The sequence below is a fragment of the Coregonus clupeaformis genome, chromosome 19 (assembly GCF_020615455.1).
Source record: "Coregonus clupeaformis isolate EN_2021a chromosome 19, ASM2061545v1, whole genome shotgun sequence".
NCBI classification, from domain to species: Eukaryota; Metazoa; Chordata; class Actinopteri; order Salmoniformes; family Salmonidae; genus Coregonus; species Coregonus clupeaformis.
The window spans coordinates 28,000,483-28,022,508 of record NC_059210.1 but is presented as its reverse complement, the minus strand read 5'-3'; the positions used below and the strand labels follow the sequence as shown (position 1 = coordinate 28,022,508).

Genomic DNA, 22,026 nt, shown 5'->3' with positions numbered 1-22,026 from the left:
CAACACATACTACACACTACTCACCATATCAGCCATCACACAAAAGACAACACTGTTGCTGATGCCCACCTATTCTCAGCACCTCAAGACATATTTGCTTCGCAGATACACACACACCAAGCTGTGTTGTGTCCAGCTGTGCTTAGTATCATGATGCTGGAGAGCTCTCAGGAGTCCAGGGATACTGTAAGAAATCATGCTGTCCAAATCATACCGTCAATTACTGCAAACATCCCCTTGTGGTGAGTGAGTGAGTAGAACTGGCCATCTCGCTCTCTCTCTCTCTCTCTCTCTCTCTCTCTCTCTCTCTCTTGCTCTGTGCTATTTAGTTTATCAGTTTGTTTGCTCTCAACTCTGCAGTCGGTCCCAGACAGTGCTGAACACAGCCAGACTCATTGTACAGATGTAGAATCTTAATTTGATCACTCTTTTGTAGCTGAGAAATGCAAACATTTAGTGTATTCAAGGTTTAAAAAGGCTTCAAACGTTTGTAATTTCCACTTTAAAATGTCAACGTTGATTTGCCCTTACTAAAAATTCCCATTAATTATAATCCACATAATAATTCACATTTCCTGTTGCTGCAGGATTATTTTCCTGCTGTAGCAAACTGGCTCAAATTAAGATCCTACATCTGTAGTCTTCCCTCTCTGCTTCCTGCTCTCAGATCTCTCTCTGCAGCTGCCAGGTATCTGTTGGCGTAACATACTTCTCCGTTACTCCCTCCAGCTGCTCTCTCTTAGGTGGCTCTCTTCAGAATGCCTTTCTTATGTGTGTAATTGTCGCGTAAAGGCTAGTTTTAAAGGGGAGGGGGCACTCCACTTCATCAAGTTATTAATGGGTCCTTTTGATCCTCCCAATATTTCAACCGCTGGGGGGGTAAGATCTGCATGTTGCCACGGTAACAGTGTCTGTAAAGTCATTAACAGAGGGTGAGTCTACACAGGTAAATGTGGCGTTCATCTCTGTCAGGTTATTGTTTCACCTGCTCCCCCCAGGCACACACATAGACACACACATAGACACACACACGGACACGCACATTCACACACACAAGCACACATGGACACACACACGGACACGCACATTCACACACACAAGCACACATAGACACACACATGCAGACACACATACACAAACACACACACATAGACACACACACGGACACGCACATTCACACACACAAGCACACATAGACACACACATGCAGACACACATACACAAACACACACACATAGACACACACACGGACACGCACATTCACACACACAAGCACACATAGACACACACATGCAGACACACATACAGTGGGGAAAAAAAGTATTTAGTCAGCCACCAATTGTGCAAGTTCTCCCACTTAAAAAGATGAGAGAGGCCTGTAATTTTCATCATAGGTACACGTCAACTATGACAGACAAAATGAGAAGAAAAGAATCCAGAAAATCACATTGTAGGATTTTTAATGAATTTATTTGCAAATGATAGTGGAAAATAAGTATTTGGTCAATAACAAAAGTTTCTCAATACTTTGTTATATACCCTTTGTTGGCAATGACACAGGTCAAACGTTTTCTGTAAGTCTTCACAAGGTTTTCACACACTGTTGCTGGTATTTTGGCCCATTCCTCCATGCAGATCTTCTCTAGAGCAGTGATGTTTTGGGGCTGTCGCTGGGCAACACAGACTTTCAACTCCCTCCAAAGATTTTCTATGGGATTGAGATTTGGAGACTGGCTAGGCCACTCCAGGACCTTGAAATGCTTCTTACGAAGCCACTCCTTCGTTGCCCGGGTGGTGTGTTTGGGATCATTGTCATGCTGAAAGACCCAGCCACGTGTCATCTTCAATGCCCTTGCTGATGGAAGGAGGTTTTCACTCAAAATCTCACGATACATGGCCCCATTCATTCTTTCCTTTACACGGATCAGTCGTCCTGGTCCCTTTGCAGAAAAACAGCCCCAAAGCATGATGTTTCCACCCCCCATGCTTCACACTAGGTATGGTGTTCTTTGGATGCAACTCAGCATTCTTTGTCCTCCAAACACAACGAGTTAAGTTTTTACCAAAAAGTTATATTTTGGTTTCATCTGACCATATGACATTCTCCCAATCCTCTTCTGGATCATCCAAATGCACTCTAGCAAACTTCAGACGGGCCTGGATATGTACTGGCTTAAGCAGGGGGACACGTCTGACACTGCAGGATTTGAGTCCCTGGCGGCGTAGTGTGTTACTGATGGTAGGCTTTGTTACTTTGGTCCCAGCTCTCTGCAGGTCATTCACTAGGTCCCCCCGTGTGGTTCTGGGATTTTTGCTCACCGTTCTTGTGATCATTTTGACCCCACGGGGTGAGATCTTGCGTGGAGCCCCAGATCGAGGGAGATTATCAGTGGTCTTGTATGTCTTCCATTTCCTAATAATTGCTCCCACAGTAGATTTTTTTCAAACCAAGCTGCTTACCTATTGCAGATTCAGTCTTCCCAGCCTGGTGCAGGTCTACAATTTTGTTTCTGGTGTCCTTTGACAGCTCTTTGGTCTTGGCCATAGTGGAGTTTGGAGTGTGACTGTTTGAGGTTGTGGACCGGTGTCTTTTATATTGATAACAAGTTCAAACAGGTGCCATTAATACAGGTAACGAGTGGAGGACAGAGGAGCTTCTTAAAGAAGAAGTTACAGGTCTGTGAGAGCCAGAAATCTTGCTTGTTTGAAGTTGACCAAATACTTATTTTCCACCATAATTTGCAAATAAATTCATTAAAAATCCTACAATGTGAGTTTCTGGATATTTTTTTCTCATTTTGTCTGTCATAGTTGACGTGTACATATGATGAAAATTACAGGCCTCTCTCATCTTTTTAAGTGGGAGAACTTGCACAATTGGTGGCTGACTAAATACTTTTTTTCCCCACTGTACACAAACACACACACATAGACACACACACGGACACGCACATTCACACACACAAGCACACATAGACACACACATGCAGACACACATACACAAACACACACACAAAGACACACAACACTTTACTTTTTATGAGGGGTAGAATGGTCCCTTGAATTAACAAGGTAGTTTTTTTAAAGTGTATGTGTACCTTTAGTGTGAAAGCTGTGTTAATGTAATTGAGTGTGTCTTTTAAAAAAAGAGTGTGAGTCTGTTGCATTCTATGATAATAAGGTGACAAGAGGCTTTTTGTAAATTGTCTCAAACCCGGACTGCCAGATCCTTTCAGGAACATAAACACCTTTCTTTTAGCACAAGGCTAAACAAAGTTTTCTAAGGAGTTACATATACAAGCACACATACTGTTTATTTCCCTCTCACTGTGCCCTGAAAGAAAAGTCGATTTGGAAAAAATATATATTTTCCCTCAGCCAATCGTGGGCCTCCATGCTTGCTAAATTGAGGAGTTGAATGTCATGAATTCTTAATGCTTAATGAGCCCATCAGCCCTTGAGTAAAGGCACTCTGTAGTGCTTCAGCTAATTGGCTTCAGTGGCTGTGCTCTCCAGCTGTGGTGGACTGGAAGCGTATGAGAGAGGGAGGGAGGGAGGGAGGGAGAGAGAGAGAGAGAGAGAGAGAGAGAGAGAGAGAGAGAGGGGAGCAGTTTTGTTTGGGTAGGTGAGGTAAGGTGAGCAGCCAGCAGGTCCAGTGGTCCTGGTCCAGAGTATTTGTACCATTAGAGGTTTTTCTCCTCTTCGGTTGTTTTATTGGAATGTTGTTTTCCTGATGTCATATCAGTGATGTTTCATAGCAGAGCTTAGACAGAGACAATCATGTGATTTGTCCACAACATTGGCCAATGAATAGTTGCAATAAAATGTCAATTCCTCTGTGTGTATAATTACATTGTAGTTAGTAATGTTTACAGATTACAAACAGAAAGAATGAACAATTTAAGCTCTATTGGCAGATACGCCATTCAATCCACTGCCTCCCCCTCTGTGGTCACTGACATGTGTGGGGTATTACACTTTCTCCTGCTTCCCTTGCTTTCTCTACAAACTACTGCAATTGGTGAAAGATGCACACAGGCACACACCAGTAGCCCTTCCTTACTCCCTCATATCCCTCTTTAGTCTACCCCCTCCCGTGCTCTCTGTGCCTGTCCCGACACTAGCACCAATTACTGGGCCAGCGCAGAACCACGCCTAAATCTGTGGTGGAGCTGGAGAGGCATGTCTGTCCATGCTGTCCTGTGGAGAGGAAACAGACTCACCACCAGCCTGCCGAGGCTGCAGGAGGCCTGGACAGTGTACAATCAGTCCCCTGTGGCAGGGTTTCCCAAACATAGTCCTGCCCCCCCTGTGTCCGCGTTTTGTTTTTTGCCCTAGCACTACACAGCTGATTCAAATAACCAACTCACCATTAAGCTTTAATTATTTGAATCAGCTTTGTAGGGCTAGGGTGGTATGTTTAATAATAATAATAATAATATATTTATTTTATATAGTGCTTTTCATTACATGTTGAATCTCAAAGTCGCTTTAAAAACTAAACAAACAGAAAACAATTTAACAAAACAAATGTAGGAAGATCTGGCAGTTCTTGGGCGATGGTCTTCCACAGCTTTAGATGATAAGCAGTTTGGAAAGGTAGTATCTTGAGCAGAGGGAGCATTGATGGTACAGCCAGGCAGGAAGGTAGACACATCTGACAGACAGGCCACGGAGCTCTTCATTGGGCACCTCGTCGTCTTCGATGTTCACAATTCCTCCTCTGTAGGTAGGCTGGATCGTCCACTACTGAAAAGAAGAAACCACCTGGGCAGAGTTGGTACCACAGGTTCAAAAGGGGTGTGGCAAAATTCGTACATGTATTTTCTGGGGCTTGGAGTTTTTCCTACCGTCATGACCTGGTCAGGTCATTATTATATGTGCTATGGCTATAGGGCTGGGGGTTTTCTTGTCGGGTCATGTGAATTGGAAAACTCCTGGCCTAAGGTGGATCAAACTCTTTCAAACTACCACAAACCTTGTTATTATTAATTCTGAATCTGATATCAAAAGAGCCAGAGACAACAACTTCAATGCTCTTTTGTACACAGTAGACTTGGTAAAAACGTTTTTTAAATGTGTAAGTCATAAAACCACTAACCTTGTGTTGTTGTCCTGGTCTCCATCTGGCCCACCAGAGACTGGTTCACTGACACTCACTGTAGGAACTGAATGCCTGTAAAATCCATATATTAAAATCATTAAAACAACTACTTTCAACATTATATCCCCCTTTTCATGAAGTAGATTTTATTGAATGTCACTCATTCTATTGCACTCTATTCTAACCAAACCTGCATTACCAGTTCATATCAGTAGGTGTCACTATGCACTAGCTAGTTGAAAAAGACTGTCAATATCAAAGTAGTATAACTAATAAGATAATAAAAATATGTCTAATAAAGAAAATATGAGACATAAGAAATAAGAGAGGAAGCTATATACAGGGTCTGTGTGTTCATATTGTGTTCATATTGTCTGTGTAGACTGGTCTGTGGCTGAATTTGTAGTTTTTTTATTTGTACTTTTAAGACAGTGAAATTTGTGACAAAAACATTTTGTGACCAGCAGTGGAATCATATGCCTACATTACTGGACTAAAAAACTGGCTGACTAACCTTTTCAGGAACTTCGGTATCCCTTGGCCTTGGGAAGCAACAGCAGATTGTATCATCTTCTATATCCTGTGCCAAACACATTTATTCAGTGAGTTTAAATTATTAGCTTTAGCTGCTGGCTGCATGATTGCATCAACCTAGCAAGCTAATGTTAGCTAGCTAGCTATCTAGCTAGGCTACTAAAGCTAATGTTAGTAGTTTTGTTAGCTATCTAGCTATATATTGGATCATTCTAGCTAGTTTTAGAGGATGACTAAACCGCTTTGATAAACTGCTTTTATTAACAAATATCTTGTTTTCCATGAAAATGTGTGTTCGCTCTCTCATGAGGCAGGCAACCAGGAAGGCAGGAGAAGAGTGTGTGCGAAGAAAGAAACCAAGTGCAGAGTGCAGAGTCAAACAACGAGGTGCTGGTGCAACCAAACATAGTTGTTGAGAGGCGTGGTTGATGAGGCTCTGTAGACTATAACTAGGAGACCACCGTGACTGACAAGTGAACTCACCTGTCAAATCAAATCCAATTTTATTTGTCACATGCTTCATGAACAACAGGTGTAGACTAACAGAGAAATGATTACTTCCCAACAATGCAGAGAGACAAATATAAAAAAGAATAGACAAGGAATAAATGCACAATGAGTAACTATAACTTGGCTATATACACTGGGTACCGAGTCAATGCGCAGTGGTACGAGGTAATTGAGGTAGATATGTACATACAGTGCCTTGCAAAAGTATTCATCCCCCTTGGCGTTTTTCCTATTTTGTTGCATTACAACCTGTATTTTAAATGGATTTTTATTTGGATTTAATGTAATGGACATAAACAAAATAGTCCAAATTGGTCAAGTGAAATGAAAAAAAATTACTTGTTTCAAACAATTCTAAAAAATTAATAACGGAAAAGTGGTGCGTGCATTTGTATTCACCCCCTTTGCTATGAAGCCCCTAAATAAGATCTGGTGCAACCAATTACCTTCAGAAGTCACATAATTATTTAAATAAAGTCCACCTGTGTGCAATATAAGTGTCACATGAACTGTCACATGATCTCAATATATATACACCTGTTCTGAAAGGCCCCAGAGTCTGCAACACCACTAAGCAAGGGGCACCACCAAGCAAGCAGCACCATGAAGACCAAGGAGCTCTCCAAACAGGTCAATGACAAAGTTGTGGAGAAGTACAGATCAGGGTTGGGTTATAAAAAAATATCAGAAACTTTGAACAACCCATGGAGCACCATTAAATCCATTATTAAAAATGGAAAGAATACGGCACCACAACAAACCTGCCAAGAGAGGGCCGCCCACCAAAACTCGCGGACCAGGCAAAGAAGGGCATTAATCAGAGAGGCAACAAAGAGACCAAAGATAACCCTGAAGGAGCTGCAAAGCTCCACAGCGGAGATTGGAGTATCTGTCCATAGGACCACTTTAAGCCGTACACGCCACAAAGCTGGGCTTTACGGAAGAGTGGCTAGAAAAAAGCCATTGCTTAAAGAAAAAAATACGAAAACACGTTTGGTGTTCGCCAAAAGCCATGTGGGAGACTCCCCAAACATATGGAAGAATTTACTCTGGTCAGATGAGACTAAAATTGAGCTTTTTAGCCATCAAGGAAAACGCTATGTCTGGCGCAAACCCAACACCTCTCATCACCCCGAGAACACCATCCCCACAGTGAAGCATGGTGGTGGCAGCATCATGCTGTGGGGATGTTTTTCATCAGCAGGGACTGGGAAACTGGTCAGAATTGAAGGAATGATGAATGGTGCTAAATACAGGGAAATTCTTGAGGGAAACCTGTTTCAGTCTTCCAGAGATTTGAGACTGGGACGGAGGTTCACCTTCCAGCAGGACAATGACCCTAAGCATACTGCTAATGCAACACTCAAGTGATTTAAGGGGAAACATTTAAATGTCTTGGAATGGCCAGGTCGCAGTTGTAAATGAGAACTTGTTCTCAACTGGCTTACCTGGTTAAATAAAGGTGGGGGAAAAAATGGCCTAGTCAAAGCCCAGACCACAATCCAATTGAGAATCTGTGGTATGACTTAAAGATTGCTGTACACCAACGGAACCCATCCAACTTGAAGGAGCTGGAGCAGTTTTGCCTTGAAGAATGGGCATAAATCCCAGTGGCTAGATGTGCCAAGCTTATAGAGACATACCCCAAGAGACTTGCAGCTGTAATTGCTGCAAAAGGTGGCTCTACAAAGTATTGACTTTGGGGGGGGTGAATAGTTATGCACGCTCAAGTTTTCTGTTTTTTTGGTCTTATTTCTTGTTTGTTTCACAAAAAAATTTATTTTGCATCTTCAAAGTGGTAGGCATGTTGTGTAAATCAACTGATACAAACCCCCAAAAAATCAATTTTAATTCCAGGTTGTAAGGCAACAAAATAGGAAAAATGCCAAGGGGGGTGAATACTTTCGCAAGCCACTGTATAGGTAGGGGTAAAGTGACTAGACAACAGGATAGATAATAAGCAGTAGCAGCAGTGTATATGATGAGTCAAAAGTGTTAGTGCAAAAGGGGTCAATGCAGATAGTCCGGGTAGCTAATTGGTTAATTATTTAGCAGTCTTATGGCTTGGGGGTAGAAGCTGTTCAGGGTCTTGTTGGTTCCAGACATGGTGCATCGGTACCGCTTGCCGTGCGGTAGCAGAGAGAACAGTCTATGACTTGGGTGGCTGGAGGCCTTCCTCTGACACCGCCTTGTCTAGAGGTCCTTGATGGCAGGAAGCTCGGCCCCAGTGATGTACTGGGCCGTACACACTACCCTCTGTAGCGCCTTGGGGTCGGATGCCAAGCAGTTGCAATAACAATTGGTGATGCAGCCAGTCAAGATGCTCTCAATGGTGCAGCTGTAGAACGTTTTGAGGATCTGAGGGCCCATGCCAAATCTTTTCAGCCTCCTGAGGGGGAAGAGGTGTTGTCGTGCCTTCTCCACGACTGTGTTGGTGTGTGTGGACCATGTTAATTCCTTAGTGATGTGGACACAGAGGAACTTGAAGCTCTCAACCCGCTCCACTACAGCCCCATCGATCTGGATGGGGGGGCGTGCTCGGCCCTCCGTTTCCTGTAGTCCACAATTAGCTCCTTTGTCTTGCTGACGTTGAGGAGGAGGTTGCTGTCCTGGCACCACACTGTCAGGTCACTGACCTCCTCCCTATAGGTGGTCTCATCGTCGTCGGTGAGCAGGCATACCACCGTCGTGCGCGGCCAGTGAACAGGAGGGGACTAAACACACTAAGGGTGTCTGGGATGGTGCTGATGTAAGCCATGACCAGCCTTTCAAAGCATTTCATGGCTACAGAGTGCTACGGGATGATAGTCATTTAGACAGGTTACCTTGGCATTCTTGGGCAGAGCGACTAGGGTGGTCTGCTTGAAACCTATAGGTATTACAGACTGAAAATGTCAGTGAAGACACTTGCCAGCTGGTCAGCGCATGTTCTGAATACACGTCCTGGTAATCCATCTGGCCCTGCGGCCTTGTGAATGTTAACCTATTTAAGGGGGGGAATTTGGCCTTGTTTTCATCGTCCAAGGCATTTCTAGGACAGTGAGATGTGTTTCACACATAATTGCCCAGGAGGAAGGCAGGTCTGGGCTTGGTGCGCTGAATGACACACCCTATGACGGCTGCCGGTGTATTGATGTAGTCCTGCTTTGTGGCATTTCACGAAGGCTCTATGTTATACTGACCGCACTATACATTTTTGTGCGTGTAGATATGGTTGTCCTTGTTCGATAGAGCTGTTGGACGCCCTATCAGTGGATTCATTGCTAAATATACAAGCAGACACATTTTTTTCCAGTCTCTGAAAGACTACAACTTGTGTTGGCCGGTGCTTCGTGCTCTGGCCCCCGTCCCTCCCCCAAGGCAGGTTTTTTTTAATGGAGGTGGACACTAACAACGCAATCCTTTGGGCAAACTGAAAGAACTGACCAGACGCAATGGCTTCAAGTGATTCCTCTAATCAACATGAATTCGAACATGGAGCATTTTTTGATGTTCTATTAGCTACATGGTGACATTTAACCATACATGTTTCAACCGGAATATAGCTAAGAGGATTCAAAACAAAGAGTTGGATTTAGCTAACATTAGAAGCTAAGCTGCAGCCGAAGCCAGCACCAAGAGGGCAGATGACTGTCACATCTACTTCCGCTCCCCCTCTCCGGCGTTCATCGTCGCCAGTCTACTAACCACTGGTCCTGGCAACCCATCATTACGCACACCTGGCAATCCTCATTATGCACACCTGCGCCCCATCAGGGTGCCCAGATCGCGGTGGAGTACGCCCTCACCTTTCGGACTGTGGCATCCTCCAGCGGATGGAATGAGCCAGCGCGCCACACTCTATTCTGCAGTGGAGTGTGCGAGGAGGTCCAGACAGAGTTGGCATGTCGAGTTAACAACCTATCCTTGGACACTCTCATCTCGATGGCCATCCGTCTGGATAACCTTCTTCGGGAGCGTCGGTGTTCACCTCGCCACTCGTCTCCCTCCTTTGGCTGTCCTGTGGCAGAGCCTGAACCTATGGAGATGGGGGCCACGCACCTCTCCGCGGCAGAGCGGCATCGCCAGAGACAGCTGGGGCTCTGTCCCTATTGTGGCCTGGAGGGACACCAGCTTCAGCGGTGTCTGGTGCGTCCTAACCCGGGGTCCACTAGAACAGAGGGGCGGCCCCGTGATAGTTTGCAAGCCATGCCACATGCGATGAGCGTCAGAGTCGGCATAGTAGGATTCAATCTTAGTCCTGTATTGACGCTTTGCCTGATTGATGGCTCGTCGGAGGTTGTAGCGGGATTTCTTATAAGCATCCGGATTAGAGTCCCGCTCCTTGAAAGCGGCAGCTCTAGCCTTTAGCTCAGTGTGGATGTTGCCTGTAATCCATGGCTTCTGGTTGGGACATGTACGTACGGTCACTGTGGGGAAGACGTCGTTGATGCACTTATTAATGAAGCCGGTGACTGATGTGTTAAACTCCTCAATGTTATCGGAAGAATCCCGGGAACATATTCCAGTCTGTGCTATCGAAACAGTCCTGTAGCTTTGCATCCGCTGTATCGGACCACTTCCGTGAGCGTGTCACTGGTACTTCCTGTTTGAGTTTTTGCTTTTAAGCAGGAATCAGGAGGATAGAGTTATGGTCAGATTTACGAAAGTGTGAGTGAGGGAGAGCCTTGTATGCATTTCTGTGTGTGGTGTAAAGGTGATCAAGAGTTTTGTCGCCTCTAGTTGCACAGGTGACATGCTGGTAAAAATGACGTAAAACGGATTTCAGTTTCCCTGCATGAAAATCACCGGGCACGAGAAGCGCTGCCTCTCGATGTGCATTTTCTTGTTTGCTTATGGCACTATGCAGCTCATTGAGTGCTGTCTCAGTGCCAGCATCGGTTTGTGGTGGTAAATAGACAGCTACGAAAAATATAGATGAAAATTATCTTGGTAAATAGTATGGTCTGCAGTTAATCATGAGGTATTCTAACTCAGGCGAGCAAAAACTCTAGACTTCCTGTCGCAGCGAGCGTGGGGGTTACCATGTGAAATCCCAGGGACCGGGTTCTATTCACTATACAAAACAGAGGCAAACTGGCTGAAATTGGGGGAGGTACTATGTCAACTTGTCTAATAAGAAACGTATGCTTTCTTTTCCGTTGCAAAAAGTTTTTCTGCATTTTTCTATGAGGGGAATGTAGGAATATGTCTGGTAAACACGTTCAATAATGCTGCTTTGATTGAAAAGTATTGGGGCAAATGCTGTCTTGTCACTTTTTTTCCGGCGGCTCTGCACCTGGGTGATGCTTCGGGAGCTGTAGTTGGAAATTAAAATTCTAGCAAAAAGTATATCTTACATATAATAATACAACCACAATGTCCACAATGTTCCGGGAATTTGTGACTCACTGAACCTTTAATGGCTTGATCTGACATATCACCCCTACAAACCCAGTGACACACACCTGGGCTCTGACGCACGCTCACCACATAAACAGGCAAACAGTGTGTGTGTGTGCGCATGTGTGTGCGTGTGTGCGCATGTGTGTGCGTGTGTGCGCATGTGTGTGTGTGTGTGTGTGTGTGTGTGCGTGTGTACACGTGTACCTGCATGTGTGTGTGCATGCATACATTCATGCTTAACTTCATCCATGTTCTCATGTAGTCAGAGGCGAAGCCACGGCAGGTCCAGGCCGGGCAGAGGCCCTGCCAGATTGAAAACTGGCCAATCCAATCAGGATGGCTTAAACTATATTTTGAAATGAAATAAATGAATTTGATTTGTTGTTTGTACTGCCTCCTGACTAATCCAAAATGTTGAAAAATGCTGTTGGAGCCCATGAGGATGCTAACATGTCAGCCCATGAGGAGGTTAGCATGGCTACTACTACAGTGATCAATGGAAAATTGTGGTGTTTCTCATGGAAAAGGTATGGACAATTTATATTGGCTGGAATACAGTTCGACAGGGGACGCTGTTTTCTGTAAAATGTGTAGATGTTTCCCCGAGACCACTATGGTAGGCTAATTTGTTAAAGACAGATAGAAGGACTGGAAGCACCTTCGCGAGGCATGCTTCAAGCACCAGGCTAGCAAACCCCACTCTTTTTGCACTGGATAACTTTGAAGGCTACAGTGCAAGCCATTGCAATCAATGTAATGTTTTAAATCAACTTAAAGTCCATGTAGCAGATAATGGACCTTATCAGATATTTATGTATGTAGTTGGTGCTATATATTACCTAAAATACATGCGTCCTAACTTGAAAACGTATTTGTTAGTTTATACAATTTATGCTCCCCACATATAAAAACCATGAAGACTGCCGGAAAGCCCCGACCACAAGATCGTAATTTCTATGCCTCACACGGTGGAGGAACATATTGCCCTACCCTACTGTACATGGTAAACTGGTGCGCATTAAGTGGCACTTCACTTTTTAGTATGGTAAACGGCTGTGAGTCTTTTTCTACAATATTCACATCATATTGACATCATTACAATCTTTATAGAATACAAATCTAATTTAATTATATGTGGAAAAACATATTGGAGTGAACATGAGTAAGCCACCAGTAGATGAAAGAAAGTGAATCCTCTCCTCCCTCTCTCTGCCGGTTTTAGCTTGCGGCTATCACTGTCTGACTGGCTAGGTTTAGGATATTTACTAGCCCATACCAGTGACAAACGTAGCTATGTTATCGACATATAAGCAGTACACAAACAAAATCTAACACTCTTATTTTGCCAGCTAGAAAGAAATAGCCACAAATTAATCCATAAATGGAGGAAGAGGATAGCTAGCTATAGCAAGTTAACGTTAGCCTCTTCAACAAGAAGCAACTGTGACCAGTAGCATGTATTCATGGTTGCCAAGGAAAGCCAGGCTTCCCCAAATAATGTAACAATATATTTTTATTTTTATTTTTTTATCTTTCCTCTCTCTGTGTTTCTTAATTTTCCTTCAATTCGCAAGAGGCTGAATGTATATCACCAGAGAAAGCATCCGAGCGAGCAAAACAGTGCCCCTCTGTCTCTGTATGTGTACCCCATCTATCTGATGCTGTCTGGTCAAAAAGAGTATGATATTGTTGACGCCGTAGCATTGAATGCAAGGGAAGCCAGCGAGCATTTGGCCTCCCTTGTTGTATTTTTAAAATAAAATAATAGCCAATCAGCGTTGAGCTAAACTGAGTGAGCTCAACTGTGAATTGTACTGGCGCACCAAAAAAAGAGTGTCAAGGGAAGCAAGTTTGGATTTGGCTTCACACCAATCACATCACATCAAAAGCCAAAAGTCATTGACAGAAAAAATGTGAATTGTTGCATCTCATTGTGTTGTTGTCCTCCGGTGACTAGCTAGCTAGCTAAAATTGTCCCTTTCCTAAATTAGTCATGGAGGATAGAGATTTGGACTTGTGGTTTTACTTAATTCTCCATACTGGCCAATGATTATAACGGCGATTCTGATTCAATCATAAATTCATACATTGTGCCCCTTGCATTGTGCCCCTTGCCTGAGAGGATGGAAGTTAACTGAGCGAAAATGGCAGCTAAGCGAAAATGGAGGAAAACTAAACTTCCGGAGGACCTATCATCCTTTCACTCTCCGCTACTCATTCACTCAGCCTATTGAGTCCACTGGTCTCACTCACACAGAACTACCCTACGCCTTGACCTCTTTCTCCCCTCTCTCCAAATGACATCCTGCGACTAGTGAGGTCTGGCCGCCCGACAACCTGCCCGCTCGACCCCATCCCCTCCTCCCTTCTCCAGACCATCTCTGGAGACATTCTCCCATTCCTCACTTCCCTTATCAACTCATCCCTGACCACTGGTTGCATCCGCTATGACTTAAAAATGGCCCGAGTTGCTCCCCTCCTCAAGAAACCAACACTCGACTCATCTGACGTCAAAAACTATTCACCTGTATCCCTTCTTTCTTTTCTTTCCAAACGACTTGAGCGTACCGTCTCTGATCAACTTTCTCGTTATCTCTCTCAGAACAATCTTCTTGACCCTAACCAGTCAGGCTTCAAAACGGGTCATTCAACCGAGACTGCTCTTCTCTGTGTCACGGAGACTCTCCGCACTGCCAAAGCTGGCTCTCTCTTCTCTGTTCTCATCCTCCTAGATCTATCCGCTGCCTTCGACACCGTGAACCATCAGATCCTCCTCTCCACCCTCTCAAGGCTGGGCGTCTCAGGCACTGCACACTCTTGGATTGCATCCTGCCTGGCAGGCCGCTTCTACCAGGTGACGTGAAGAGGATCTGTGTCTGCACTACTTTTCTCCTTCCCCCTTCTGACACCCAGGTGGTGACACGCATCTCTGCGTGCCTGGCAGATATCTCAACTTGGATGTCGGCCCACCACCTCAAACTCAACAAGACGGAACTGCTCTTCCTCCATGGGGAAGGCCTGCCTGCTCAAAGACCTCTCCATCACGGTTGACAACTCCACAGTGTCGCCCTCCCAGAGTGCAAAGAACCTTGGCGTCACCCTGGACAACACCCTGTCGTTCTCTGCAAACATCAAAGCAGTGACCCGCTCCTGCAGGTTCATGCTCTACAACATCCGTAGAGTACGACCCTACCTCACACAGGAAGCAACGCAGGTCCTAAACCAGGCACTTGTCCTCTCCCGTCTGGACTACTGCAACTCACTGTTGGCTGGGCTCCTGGCTTGTGCCATCAAACCCCTGCAACTTATCCAGAACGCTGTAGCCCGCCTGGCTTTCAACCTTCCCAAGTTCCCTTATGTCACCCCGCTCCTCCGCACTCGGCTGGCTTCCAGTCGAAGCTCGCAACCACTATAAGGCCATGGTGCTTACCTACAGAATAGCAAGAGGAACTGCCCCTCCCTACCTTCAGGCTATGCTCAAACCCTACACCCCAACCCAAGCACTCCGTTCTGCCACCTCAGGTCACTCAGCCCAGTCCAAGCTCCTCTCTGTCCTGGCATCCAAATGGTGGAACCAGCTTCCCCCTGAAGCTAGGACAGCAGAGTCTCTGCCCATCTTCCAAAAACATCTGAAACCCTACCTCTTCAAATAGTATCTTCAATAATCCTCCTCCTCACCTAGACCCCCCCCCCCCCCTTTTCTACACGTAGGGTGAGTCAACATGTTTATTTTATTTATTTGCAAGCAAGCACACATAGAAATCAAATCAAATCAAATCAAATTTTATTGGCCACATGTGCCGAATACAACAGGTGCAGACATTACAGTGAAATGCTTACTTACAGCCCTTAACCAACAGTGCATTTATTATTTATAAAAAAGTAGAATAAAACAACAAAAAAGTGTTGAGAAAAAAAGAGCAGAAGTAAAATAAAATAACAGTAGGGAGGCTATATATACAGGGGGTACCATAGACAGCCACATCCTATTTAGCTTACAATGATTGGACTCAATTGTTTTTGGTATCTTTTAGTTGTCACTGTATTAGACTAAGCATAGGTGATTTGATGTTAAAATGTTCAAGTTGAAATGGTGCTGGAATAGTGGAGGCAGCTCCTGCTTTCTTTGCGACTTGCTTTAACTCTCCATGGTTCTAAATCAATGGTTGGTTAGTAGTCCGAAAATGTCGGAAACATTAACTTGCTTGACCATGCTGTAGGTCATGTAACTGCTTGCTACATGCAACATGCTTTGTGGACTTCACCGGACAGATGTTGCTCTCCTTTTTTGTGAGGAAACACAGGTGTGGTTGAATTTATTCTGCCACTGTCTTCTTATTGTCTCGGCCTTAGGCCTATATATCATGGTGGCAAAGCATATGAACTAACAGGTTATAGAGCAACAACGCAATTTTCACAACACATAGGTTGTAATATGGCAATGTTTTCCTGGCTTGGCTTCCCCAATGATTTTACCAACGCACCGCTACTGATTGTGACCACATTGATCCTACTTTCCCATGGACCAAAATCCACAATCTATCCCTCCAAAGAAAGCATACCTCCGGGGCTTCTCCGAAATGCCACCCGATCTGTAATCAGTTTAGCCCTCAGCATTTCAGTTTAGCCCGCACTCTGCAGTCCTCTGTGGTCCGTAAAGAAACCCCCCAGAGCCGAAATACCACGCAATATGCAGCCACCACAAACACCATGACAACTACTCTTTCCCATTGGCTTGTACTATCTATGACAGCATCAGCAGTTAGCAACCAACAGCTGCCAGACATGTTTACATTTGGTTCGTTTTATCAGTGTTATTTAGATGGTAGAACATGGCATTTGCAACGCCAGGGTTGGGGGTTCCTTTCCCACGGGGGGCCAGTATGAAAAATGTATGCACTCACTAACTGTAAGTCGCTCTGGATAAGAGCGTCTGCTAATGTGACTAAAATGTAAAATGTAAGATGCAAGCTAAATGTGGTAGCTCTATAGCTAGCTAACGTTAGCATAGCTAGCTCTTTCACTTCCATGCCAGGGACAATGCTTGCGGTCTCTGCAGGTGCTGCAGGCTGTTTGAGATGCTTTAGAAGCCACGTTAATGGTGGGGACAGCATCCACGTTGAGAAGCAACTTCTTGCTGAAGCCCTCCTTCCATTGTTGATAGCTGTGGAAGTTCTCAGGGATTAAATGTGCCCCGCAGATTGATGAGTAGACGCCCAATTCGCCCGCCTCATTTTCACAAATGTATCCCACTTTTTAGAAGTATTCATACCCACCCTGATATTAGGCTATGCATGATGATTTCATGTTTTCAGGTCTGCCTTGGTAGGCCAGGTTTATGTTTGCTGATTCAAGTGAGATATTGTACTCATACCCACCGTGGTAATATGTATAATGATTTCATGTTTTCATGCCTGTACAGTAGCGTTTGCTTATTCAAAGTGAGCTATTCATAACCCGCCGTACATTTTTACATTTACATTTTAGTCATTTAGCAGACGCTCTTATCCAGAGCGACTTACAGTTAGTGAGTGCATACATTATTTTTTTTCATACCCCCTGTGGGAATCGAACCCACAACCCTGGCGTTGCAAACGCCATGCTCTATCAACTGAGCTACATCCCTGCCGGCCATTCCCTCCCCTACCCTGGACGACGCTGGGCCAATTGCGCGCCGCACCATGGGTCTCCCGGTCGCGGCCGGCTACGACAGAGCCTGGATTGGAACCAGGATATCTAGTGGCACAGCTAGCACTGCGATGCAGTGCCTTAGACCACTGCGCCACTCGGGAGGCGTACAGTTCAATATATAGGTCTAACGTGTTTGTGTTGTATTGTGTGTGGCTGTTTTCATATGGTAAAAAGTGTGCACTTTTGTGCTTAATGAAAACACTTTCAGGGCTTTCTATTTTTCCTTGCTTCTTTGTGCAACAGTGCAATAAGCTGTTTGCGCATATTCCCATCCTGTGCGAAGCTGGTGTCCGGCGGATGCGCTGACCATGGTCCTGAATCCACCTTTTGTGCCTGTACTGTAGATCGCTCCTTTGAGTGGGAGTGGAGGATCTGATCTGATAATACGTTGATTATTTCATGAGGTTGGACTGTCCGACTGAACACTTCATCCATTATCAGTATTTTGTGACAGTATAAGTTTTACCATTTTATCACTGCACTTGTCTGCTGCTGTAGAATCTCTCGCTCTCTCTCTTTCTCTTTGTCTCTCTCTCTCTCTCTCTCTGAATATTTAAATGATAGACATGTTGTGTATTTCATTATGTTTGTTTATTGTCAGCGGTGTTGTTGTAAGTGGTTGTGTAGTTGCGCACTTTCGCTGCCTACTTGGCAATAATAACGGCCTTGTTTGTCAAGGGAAATGTTTTGTGTTTTTTGGTCACATTTATCCTGTGTTATGTGTTAAATGATACAATGTGATTGCACAAATGTTCACTTAAATATGTTGGGCAGTAGTGTAGGTTATACGCCAAATACCCACTTTTTTGGAGCTTTGTGTATACTCACTAATCCCCACTGAAGCATATCAAAGTGTATGTTGTAAATTTTTTATATTTTAGTCATTTAGCAGACGCTCTTATCCGGAGCGACTTACAGTTAGTGAGCATACATTTTCACACTGGCCCCCCGTGGGAAACGAACCCACAACCCTGGCGTTGCAAACGCCATGCTCTACCAACTGAGCTACACGGGACTAGTACAATAGAGAAATCATGCACAAAGGAGCCTACACAAACACAAATCATGTGAAATATTTGGCAATATGGGTTTGAAAAGTGCAAGTGTGAAACCATAGCATAGGCCTACATTATTCAGCACCACCGGCAGGTAATGCGACTTGGCCGGGGCTGGCTGAGCCCGCGAATGTCGGATCAAAGATCTCAGCACTGGACAGCTCCGCACTCCACTCTGTTCTCTGACTCCTGATATTCGCATTCACAACGATAATTGCGCATTTATTTCCATGTCTCATGAGTTCTACAGTTTAGACTATCCTCTTTATTTTGCTTCTCAATAGAAGAGCTTTAGGGACAGGCTATGTTTACTCGATCAGGTAGCGATCACCATTTCCCCTATAGACGAAATAGCCCAGGCCTATAGAAATCATGTGGCAAAGACTACAGCCTAGAAAATGTATACAATAATAGTAATATTAGTGTAGAAATACATGGAAAGCATGGTGTATGGGCTTTTTTGTAACCCATAAATCTCCTCTAGTAAAATGCACAATACAGAGATGAATCAACAGCGACTAGCATCCAAGCCTTAAGCTGCTGTGAAGTGTAGGAACTCCTTGAGTACACTCCTTGAGTACCCCGTTCTCATGTAATGCACCACCACATAAATCTGTTCCCTTTCTTACCTCTGCGCTTATCTGGTCCCTTAGCCTAACATATCAGCCATAAGGGCTAGGCCTATTATTTAATTCTGGATATCATGATGGATGTATTTCGCATTGCGATGATTGTAGGTAATACAGAGTAGCCTACATCTGTTTCTCATTGAATGTTTCACACAGGGCACCTTTCATTCGCCAGGCAGGCCGTTTTGAAAAAACATTTTTTGGGGCCCAGTCACTTTTACTCATGTCCAGCCACATTGGCAATGTCTGCCTAAGCCTCTGCATGTAGTAGCTGCCAGTGTGCCTTAAACTTTGATAGATCCTTAATGTCTATAACCCGCTGTAATAATCTAAGTGCTGAATCCTGAGAGACTGATCGTTGTCTGATGTGCTGTAGACCACCGGAAAAGCCCAATTTGTCTCGTCTCCCTAATCTTACACAAAATAACATTTGAATTCAGCCAGCTGCCTGTAATAAAGCCTGGCAGTTATGGGGTCCGCTCAGACGCTTTACCATTAATCACAATTAAAGAGAGTTCAGCGCTTGTCACATGAATATTTACAGTGTGGTCGGGCCATCACACATTGTAAATTCATAAATCATAAGGCTAGATCATGGAATTTATGACTGTTTTATTATTCATGATCTGCCTTTTATCTGGATTTATATTTATTTCCTGCTCCAGATGACCTGTTTGGGGGGGGGGCTGTCTCTTACCCAAGCTGTCCAGTCACATCCGTAAACATGTGTGTATGTGACACACACGTGTTAATACAGAAATAAGCAAGACCTCTCATCTGCACCTCAAGCCAAGGACTCCTTTCACTTCTGTCTTCTGTCTTCTCTCTGCTCCTACACTCAGCCAGGATATGATGTCATCCATCCCTTCCATTAGGTGGTGTCATTCTTTTTTTTTTATCACTCAATTCTGGTTATTAGATGTCATGTGACAGATACATACTGCATATCCTCCCTCCACTTGAGGAAGCCAACCAATCCAGCACCATGTTCCACAGTACCCAAACCTGTCAGAATTGTTCCAGACTGCTGTAGTGATGCATGCTCAGAGAGACTCATAATAATAATTCATAGAGGGCCTGGTTGCATAAAACAAATGGTCAATGTGCTTAAATAGAAACTCACATCATCCACCACCAATGATTGGCAACTACTTGGGTGATGCATGGCAACCATTTGTGCCAGAACACTCACCACACATCAGCTTACATGGTGGAGAGGTGAGGACTCGGAGTGAATATATGCAAATTACTGATTGGTGTGGAGATTCTCACAATCACTAGCTACTATCAAGCTTAGTTTTCTTTACTTTATTTAGCAGAGACAAGCCGATGGCTTGAATTAGTATGTGTGTATAAATGTGTGAGTGTGAGGAATATGTGTGTACAGTACGTGCATGCTCTGATGTCTCCCAGTTCTCCACATCATCATGCTACACTGGCTCCTGGTGTCCAGTCATCCCAGCTGTGGCTGAACAGTGACCAGCCAATTGGAACTAAAGTTGAGCATGTGTCACAGGTCAGTGCTGCTCTCCACCTCACAACTGTCCACTGCGCATTGAAACAGGCCCAATGGCTGGCTGTAGACACAGCATTACACTTCCGGACTACAGAGCAGGGCAGAGCAGGCTCACTGACAGCTCCATGTATTAAGACCACTTAACCCAATGAGTCTTCAGTGATCCAAAACAAGAGTTTGATCATATTGAATGTTTATATTATTGGAGAAATTGGCCCTCATTCTGTTGTGCTCCTTCATATCACTTCACACACGTGTCCCTACAACTCAGACAACATCAGCTTAGTCTTAGAATGGAAATATTTAACCATTCATTCATTGAGTGATACGTACAGCCATATTTCTCCAGACATTTAGAATGTATGGTTTTATGTGCATAGCTATGGTTCAACCGTGTCATATGAATTAAAAGAGGTAGCATTTCCTCTTCATTGTCAAATGAGGAGAATAAAGAGTAATCACTGATTTACATATTGACTAACTATTCCCAATGGACTGTGGTGTATGTGTAAGCATGTGTGTGTGAGAGAGAGACAGAGAAAGAGAGAGAGAGCGAGAGAGAGAGTTGAGAGAGAGAGCGAGAGAGAGCGAGAGAGAGAGTTGAGAGAGAGAGAGAGAGAGTTGAGAGAGAGAGAGAGAGAGTTGAGAGAGAGAGAGAGAGAGTTGAGTGGATGAGAGGGAGAGACTAGTTGATTGGCAGGCAGTAGTAATCACAACATGAGGAGAACGTGAGATGATCAAGGTGTGGCTGTGTTGTGGTTGTGGTCCAACAACAGTGAGTGTCAGTTTGTGACTGTAGGCTTGGTGCATAATGAGGCTGCCAGAGACAAAGGCGCAGGCAGGATACCTCTGCTGATATTACAGTCATCTGGATGCTGATGGTTCACAGCACATTCTCCTCTCTTGTTTAACACTTCTCCTCAATGAACTTCAATAAAGACTATATTCCCCTGCTCTGTGCGTCTGAACTTCAAATAATGAAAAATATTGATCTGAGACATTTTTTGGTCAATATTACTCTCTGCCATGGGGAGGGGAGGGAGCCTGATTAAGAGGCTGTTTGGCGTCTAGAGGATGAGAGCACCATCTAGTGGAAAGATAATAAATAAAAGTTGTCAGTCATAATAATAATAATAATAATATAATATGCCATTTAGCAGACGCTTTTATCCAAAGCGACTTACAGTCATGTGTGCATACATTTTTACGTATGGGTGGTCCCGGGGATAGAACCCACTACCCTGGCGTTACAAGCGCCATGCTCTACCAATTGAGCAACAGAGGACCACACCCTCAGTTGCCTTCACACCACACCCTCCACATTCCAATACAATTTCACCGGTACATATATGGATAATACTCTAAATTGCTTTTATCACCACCACAATTGCTGGCTTTATAATGTTATGGTGATCACATTAACCTTCTGATAACAGGCAAAGTAATGTAGAAATTCTTCTATCATCTGTGAACTAACTGCATGGGGCTGTCTTGTGTCTGAGCAAGTGAGCGTGAGAGCATACATGTGTGCCTGCGAAAGTGCTTCTGTCTATCTTACTATGTGTATCTTTATGAGTATCTATTGAATGCCCAATCAATGTT

General features: G+C 44.3%; 1 long non-coding RNA gene across 1 annotated transcript; it reads right to left on the bottom strand.

Moving 5' to 3' along the window:
• Positions 1-4,465: 4,465 nt before the first annotated feature.
• Positions 4,466-16,179, bottom strand: LOC121531329. The gene is made up of 4 exons (XR_005994126.1): positions 16,096-16,179; positions 5,619-5,684; positions 5,102-5,176; positions 4,466-4,767 (listed from the first exon to the last, which is right to left on the bottom strand). It is a non-coding gene; the product is annotated as an uncharacterized LOC121531329 (long non-coding RNA).
• Between the last annotated feature and the right edge of the window lie 5,847 nt (positions 16,180-22,026).